Source organism: Anomaloglossus baeobatrachus, chromosome 3, assembly GCF_048569485.1.
Source record: "Anomaloglossus baeobatrachus isolate aAnoBae1 chromosome 3, aAnoBae1.hap1, whole genome shotgun sequence".
Lineage (NCBI taxonomy): Eukaryota > Metazoa > Chordata > Amphibia > Anura > Aromobatidae > Anomaloglossus > Anomaloglossus baeobatrachus.
Window position 1 is genome coordinate 650,744,270 of NC_134355.1, and position 7,862 is coordinate 650,752,131.

General features: G+C 51.2%; 1 non-coding gene across 1 annotated transcript; it reads left to right on the forward strand.

Moving 5' to 3' along the window:
* The first annotated feature begins 278 nt into the window (after positions 1-278).
* Positions 279-364, forward strand: TRNAR-UCU (transfer RNA arginine (anticodon UCU)). Its single transcript is given in 2 exon segments — positions 279-315; positions 329-364. It is a non-coding gene; the product is annotated as a tRNA-Arg (tRNA).
* Positions 365-7,862: the final 7,498 nt, after the last annotated feature.

Below are 7,862 nucleotides of genomic sequence, written 5' to 3' on the forward strand. Positions count from 1 at the left end.
AGACCGCCCAGACCTAGTTCCGAGGTCCTCCAGAAAATGATTTGAGTTTCCCATTGGCTTGCAATGGATTTGTTATTTGGAAAGAATTCACGAACAATAGAAATTATTCAGCACTAATCTGAATCCGAATATTTTACTATTCGCTCATCAGTAGTAACGTGAATGATGGACTCTCCTGAGCACATAACACCAGGGTGTCACTGTCAGTGTCTGCTCCACCACACACTCATGGAGCTGATCCAGCAGAAGTCACAGCCCGGGACAGACAGGCAACAGATGGCTCTGTGGCGCAATGGATAGCGCATTGGACTTCTAGTGAGAGGAGGATATTCAAAGGTTGTGGGTTCGAGTCCCACCAGAGTCATACTTTTACTACATGGATATATTTTTAATGTTGTTTGAGGAAAAGTAAACTCTATATTATAAGTATAAAAATAAATTAATACAGAATTATGCTCAGGTTTACAGTCTTCATAAATTATATGTACACTTATGGATAACAATCAGCTATAAAATATAAATATATACCTATATCATATATATACTGTATATTATATATATATATATTTTTTTTTCTTTTTATCAGAGGCGTTCTCCAGACTTGAAGTATGCAGTCACTATGACTGCACCCTGTTGCTGTGAGGATTCACAAATCTGCACAGTGCACATTATCAGGATTCTCCCCCAAGCTGGGCCGTCATGTGACTGCAAGTGTGCTATTTGCATACTTCCAACCACATTTTGACTAGACTTGTCCTCTCTTATACTGAGTCAGGCCACTCACGTCTAGTTGCACGTGACCGCATGTATGCAAAATTATACACTTGCAGTCATGTGCCTGTCTGTTTCCGAAGAATCCTGAAAGCACACGATGGAAGGCTTCACAAGTCTGCAGTCACAAAGGTGTTTTCCAAGCTTGAGGTACACATACCTCCCAACTTTGAAAGAATGGAAAGAGGGAGAAAGTTTGCGGCGCACGAAGCGCGCCTCGGCAAATTTTTAGGCCACGCCCATGACCACGCCTCTAACCACACCCAGTCAGCAGTGACAATCATTGTTTTAGAAACAATAATTAAAAAAATATACATAGATTTATTTCTAAGTAGTAAATTAAAATATAAATGCAAACTTGGCCGTGTTACTGTTAAACTAGAATATTTTAGACCAAAAAATTCTGTTTTAAAGCAGATCTTTCCCCTAAATCTGCCTTATGTACAAAACTGCAGACTTCATGACAGAACCGCTCTTTTAGATAAAATATCTGTAATACTGTGCTTTTGGTTAATGGGAGGGATTAGTGAATACCGGCGACTTAAGCCCACTTTACACGTTGCAATTAGTTGTACAATCGCATTTGCGATGTGACACGCCCAGGTTGCATACGGGATCTATGAGATTTCACGTTGGTCGTTCATTTGCTGTCACACGTGCGTTAGTAGTCTATGTTAAATTGGTCAATTGTGTGTGCGATCCTTTAGATCATGTGTTCTGTGACGTATGCACCTTTTTTTTTTTTTTATTTATTGACTTGCCAAGCGTGTGTAATGTGTAGGGATGCGTTTTTACTATGTCATCTGCCATTCAGCTCTGCTACATGGCCGCTAACAGCAGACACAGACAGCCATGTAGCAGAGCTGAATGGCAGATGACAGCAGACACAGACAGAGCCGCACTGTCAGAATGAACTCGGGTGAACTTCACCCGACTTCATTGTGATGCTGCGGCTCTGTCTGTGTCGCGTCCTGATTAGCGGTCACCAGTGAAGACTCACCGGTGACCGCTAATCTCCTGAGTAACTGAAGTTAGCAGCCCTCTCTCATATACTCACCGATCCCCGATCCCCGGCTCTGCACGGCTTTCTCACTGCTCCGGCGGCTTTTACTGTTTTGAAAAAGCCGGCCGCCCATTAAACAATTTCGTATTCCCTGCTTTCCCCGCCCACCAGTGCCTATGATTGGTTACAGTGAGACACGCCCCCACTCTGAGTGACAGGTGTCACACTGCACCCAATCACAGCAGCCGGTGGGCGTGTCTATACTGTGTAGTGAAATAAATAATTAAATAATTAAAAAAAACGGCGTGCGGTTCCCCCCATTTTTAAAACCAGCCAGATAAAGCCATACGGCTGAAGGCTGGTATTCTCAGGATGGGGAGCTCCACGTTATGGGGAGCCCCCCACCCTAACAATATCAGCCAACAGCCGCCCAGAATTGCCGCATACATTAGATGCGACAGTTCTGGGACTGTACCCGGCTCTTCCCGATTTACCCTGGTGCGTTGGCAAATCGGGGTAATAAGGAGTTAATGGCAGCCCATAGCTGCCAATAAGTCCTAGATTAATCATGTCAGGCGTCTATGAGACACCTTCCATGATTAATCTGTAAATTACAGTAAATAAAACACACACACCAGAAAAAAATCCTTTATTAGAAATAAAAACACACACATATACCCTGGTTCACCACTTTAATCAGCCCCAAAAAGCCCTCCTTGTCCGGCGTAATCCAGGATGATCCAGCGTCGCTTCCACCGCAGCTGCATGGAGGTGACCGGAGCCGCAGCAGACACAGCCGCTCCGGTCACCTCCATGCAGCAAATGAACACAGCCGCGCGATCAGCTGCTGTCACTGAGGTTACCCGCGGCCACCGCTGCATCCACCGGTGGCCGCGGGTAACCTCAGTGACAGCAGCTGATCGCACGGCTGTCTTCAGTTGCTGCATGGAGGTGACCGGAGCGGCTGTGTCTGCTGCGGCTCCGGTCACCTCCATGCAGCTGCGGTGGAAGCGACGCTGGATCATCCTGGATTACGCCGGACAAGGAGGGCTTTTTGGGGCTGATTAAAGTGGATAACCAGGGTATATGTGTGTGTTTTTATTTCTAATAAAGGATTTTTTCGGGTGTGTGTTTATTTACTGTAACTTACAGATTAATCATGGAAGGTGTCTCATAGACGCCTGACATGATTAATCTAGGACTTATTGGCAGCTATGGGCTGCCAATAACTCCTTATTACCCCGATTTGCCAACGCACCAGGGTAAATCGGGAAGAGCCGGGTACAGTCCCAGAACTGTCGCATCTAATGTATGCAGCAATTCTGGGCGGCTGTTGGCTGATATTGTTAGGGTGGGGGGCTCCCCATAACGTGGAGCTCCCCATCCTGAGAATACCAGCCTTCAGCCGTATGGCTTTATCTGGCTGGTTTTAAAAATGGGGGGAACCGCACGCCGTTTTTTTAAATTATTTAATTATTTATTTCACTACACAGTATAGACACGCCCACCGGCTGCTGTGATTGGGTGCAGTGTGACACCTGTCACTCAGAGTGGGGGCGTGTCTCACTGTAACCAATCATAGGCGCTGGTGGGCGGGGAAAGCAGGGAATACGAAATTGTTTAATGGGCGGCCGGCTTTTTCAAAACAGTAAAAGCCGCCGGAGCAGTGTGAACGCCGTGCAGCGCCAGGGATCGGGGATCGGTGAGTATATGAGAGAGGGGGATAGACTGACATGGACTGAGAGTGAGGGACAGAGATAGTGACGGACTGACAGAGATTAGTGCATGACAGACATTGTGAGGCGCTTCAGAACGCAGCTTTTCAGCTGCGCTCTGAAGCAGACCTTTTTTAAGCTGCGGTGCAGAGCGCACACCTACGCATATAGCATCAGACAACAAAATCGTATGAGGGATGTCACACGTTACAATTGACTAGGTTCGTGCAACAAAACGCTCAATTCTAGAGAATGATACGATGTGTTTGCGATCAACGGTTTTGCGTTCAATCCTGATCGCATGTAGCTGTCACACGCAGATACCTCACAAACGATGCCGGATGTGCGTCACTTACAACTTGACCCCAACGACGGATTGTGAGATATATTGAAGCGTGTGTAGCGGGCTTAACTGTTCTGATTGTTCCAATTGTGGAGACACGGGGGTCAGTGGGTGCTCTGGTCTGCTGATTCAGTCGCCTTTAAAAAGACAGCGTGGTCCAGGGCTCATCCCAACTGAACGCCTGACATCCTTAATCCCTCCCTCTCCTCCTCCTCAGCTGTGATCTGATTGCAGGATCAGATCACAGTGTAATGGCTCACGCTCATAGCACAACAGGAGCCGAGGGTCATTAGCATATCGCATCACATGTGATATGGCAGTGTGACCTCAGCTTGGTATGTACGCACGTTGCGTTCTGTGCAGTGCGGAAAAGAACGCATCCTCCGGCAGACTGGACAAATGTAAACACTGTGTTTGTAAAAAAAATGCATCCAAAACGCATGCATTTTGGATGCATTTTCCATGTGTTTTGTATGCATTTTTGGCAGTGCGTTTCCCCCGTCAATTCAGCTCTGCTACATGCCCGCTGACAGCAGACACAGACAGAGTCGTGCGATGAGAATGAACTCGGATGAACTTCACCCGACTTCATTGTCACCCCGCGGCTCTGTCTGTCGCGTCCTGGTTATCGGTCACCCGTGAAGGACTCACCGGTGACCGCAAATCCCGAGTGACTGAAGTGAGCAGCGCGATCAGCGGTAACGTCACTCAGGTTACCCGCGGCCAGCTGGAGTCCTCCATCTGAGACCGCAACTCACCTGTGATGTCATCGCTGATCGCTCTGCTCACTTCAGTCATTCGGGAAACTTGCTGTAACAGTTGGAGGATCCAGCGGTGGCCGCGGGTAACCTAAGTGACGTCATCGCTGATCGTGCGGCTCACTTCAGTTGCTGCGTGAAGCTGATAGAGAGCGCTCTGGTCTGAGAGCGCTCTGGTCTGTGACCGCTCCTGTCAGCTTCATGTAGCAGAGCTGAATGCGTCGCGGAACCTCATGTGAATTACGTCGGACCTGGAGGGGTATTGGGGGATTAATAAAGTGGAGAAAGAGGGTGGGTTTTTTTGTCTTTTACTCCAAATAAAGGATTTTTTTCAGGTGTGTGTGTTTATTTTCTTTAACTTACAGGTTAATCATGGAAGGTATCTCAAGGAGACGCCTGTCATGATTAACCTAGGACTTAGTGGCAGCTATGGGCTGCCATTAACTCCTTATTACCGTGATTGCCATCACACCAGGTCAATTCGGGATGAGCCGGGTAGAGTCCCGGGACTGGCGCATCTAATGGATTCGGCAATTACGGGCGGCTGCTGGCTGATATTGTTAGGCTGGGGGGCTCCCCATAACGTGGAGCTCCCCATCCTGTGAATTTCAGCCTTCAGCCGTATGGCTTTACCCTGGCTGGTATCAAAATTGGGGGGGGGGGGACCGCACGTCGTTTTTTAAATTATTTATTTATTTTACTCCACAATATAGACCTGCCCACCGGCGGCTGTAATTGGTTGCAGTGAGACAGCTGTCACTCAGCGTGGGGGCGTGTCTGCATGTAACCAATCATAGGTGCTGGTGGGCTTGGAAAGCAGGGAATATGAGATGGAATAATGAGCGGTCGGCATTTTCAAAAGAGGAAAAGCCGCCGGAGCAGTGTGAACGCCGTGCAGCGAGACTCCAGTGAGCTGTGAGTATGAGAGAGGGGGGAGACTGACAGACAGACAGACAGACAGACAGACAGAGAGAGAGAGAGACCGACGATAGTACAGCTAGTACACACATATATTTGAAGAAAAAATTCACAAAATTCACATAAACAGACGTAAATCTACACACAATCATACACACATCATACACACAGGCACATTAGAGGTATTAATATGGGGAAGTCGGCAGCAGCCTTACTCACCTCCCCCGCTTGTCTTCGTCCAGCTCCTCTAGGGTATGTGGCTGTGCAGGCCACACTGCGTGATGGCTGGGGGCAAATACAGCACAGTGGGCATAGACAGCACTGGGTGGGGCATATATGTTACTGGGGTCACCAGGGGGTATACACATTACTGGGGGTGCATAGACATCACTGGGGACATCCATGTTACTCGGGTGGCATACACATTACTGGGGTCAGTGGGGGGGCATAAACATTACTGGGGTCAGTGGGGGGCATACACATTACTGGGGTCCGTGGGGGGGGCATAAACATTACTGGGGTCAGTGGGGGCATACACATTACTAGGGCCTGTGGAGCCTACATACTGACAGTGGTGGCCTGTGAGGCATACATACTGGCCCTAGGGATGCTTAGGGCACAGGCTGGCAGCGCTGGAAGATGCTGAGGGCCCAAGCTGGCAGCACTGGAGGTTGCTGAGGGCATAAGCTGGCAGCACTGCAGGGGGGCGCTGAGGGCACAGGCTGGCAGCACTGCGGGGGGGGGTGCCGAGGGAACAGGCTGGCAGCACTGCGGGGGAGGGTGCTGAGCGCACTGGCTGGCAGCATGGGGGGCACTGAGGGCACAGGATAGCAACACTGAGGGCACAGGATGGCAGCACTGGGGGGGCACTGAGGGCTCCTCTGGCTGCTTTCTCTGAGTCCCCTCTGTTTCTGCTTTTTCTATTGCAGGTACAGGGGGACCTGAGAAGACACAAGTGCTGGACTCTCCCCTGCTCCCCCCTCCTGCACTCACTCTGCACTGTCCTCCTGCAGGCACACTGTTCCCCCCTCCTGCACTCACTCTGCACTGTCCTCCTGCACTCACTCTGCACTGTCCTCCTGCACTCACTCTGCACTGTCCTCCTGCACTCACTCTGCACTGTCCTCCTGCACTCACACTGCTCCCCCCTCCTGCACTCACTCTGCACTGTCCTCCTGCACTCACACTGCTCCCCCCTCCTGCACTCACTCTGCACTGTCCTCCTGCACTCACACTGCTCCCCCCTCCTGCACTCACTCTGCACTGTCCTCCTGCACTCACACTGCTCCGCCCTCCTGTAGGCACACTGCACTGTCCTCCTGCACTCACTCTGCACTGTCCTCCTGCACTCACTCTGCACTGTCCTCCTGCACTCACTCTGCTCCCCCCTCCTGCACTCACTCTGCACTGTCCTCCTGCACTCACACTGCTCCCACCTCCTGTAGGCACACTGCACTGTCCTCCTGCACTCACTCTGCACTGTCCTCCTGCACTCACTCTGCACTGTCCTCCTGCACTCACTCTGCTCCCCCCTCCTGCACTCACTCTGCACTGTCCTCCTGCACTCACACTGCTCCCACCTCCTGTAGGCACACTGCACTGTCCTCCTGCACTCACTCTGCACTGTCCTCCTGCACTCACTCTGCACTGTCCTCCTGCACTCACTCTGCTCCCCCCTCCTGCACTGACTCTGCACTATCCTCCTGCACTCACACTGCTCCCCCCTCCTGTAGGCACACTGCACTGTCCTCCTGCACTCACTCTGCACTGTCCTCCTGCACTCACACTGCTCCCCCCTCCTGTAGGCACACTGCACTGTCCTCCTGCACTCACTCTGCACTGTCCTCCTGCACTCACACTGCTCCCCCCTCCTGTAGGCACACTGCACTGTCCTCCTGCACTCACACTGCTCCCCCCTCCTGTAGGCACACTGCACTGTCCTCCTGCACTCACTCTGCACTGTCCTCCTGCACTCACACTGCTCCTCCCTCCTGTAGGCACACTGCACTGTCCTCCTGCACTCACTCTGCACTGTCCTCCTGCACTCACACTGCTCCCCCCTCCTGTAGGCCCACTGCACTGTCCTCCTGCACTCACTCTGTACTGTCCTCCTGCACTCACTCTGCACTGTCCTCCTGCACTCACTCTGCACTGTCCTCCTGCACTCACACTGCTCCCCCCTCCTGTAGGCACACTGCACTGTCCTCCTGCACTCACTCTGCACTGTCCTCCTGCACTCACTCTGCACTGCCCTCCTGCACTCACTCTGCACTGCCCTCCTGCACTCACTCTGCACTGCCCTCCTGCACTCACTCTGCACTGTCCTCCTGCACTCACACTGCTCCCCCCTCCTG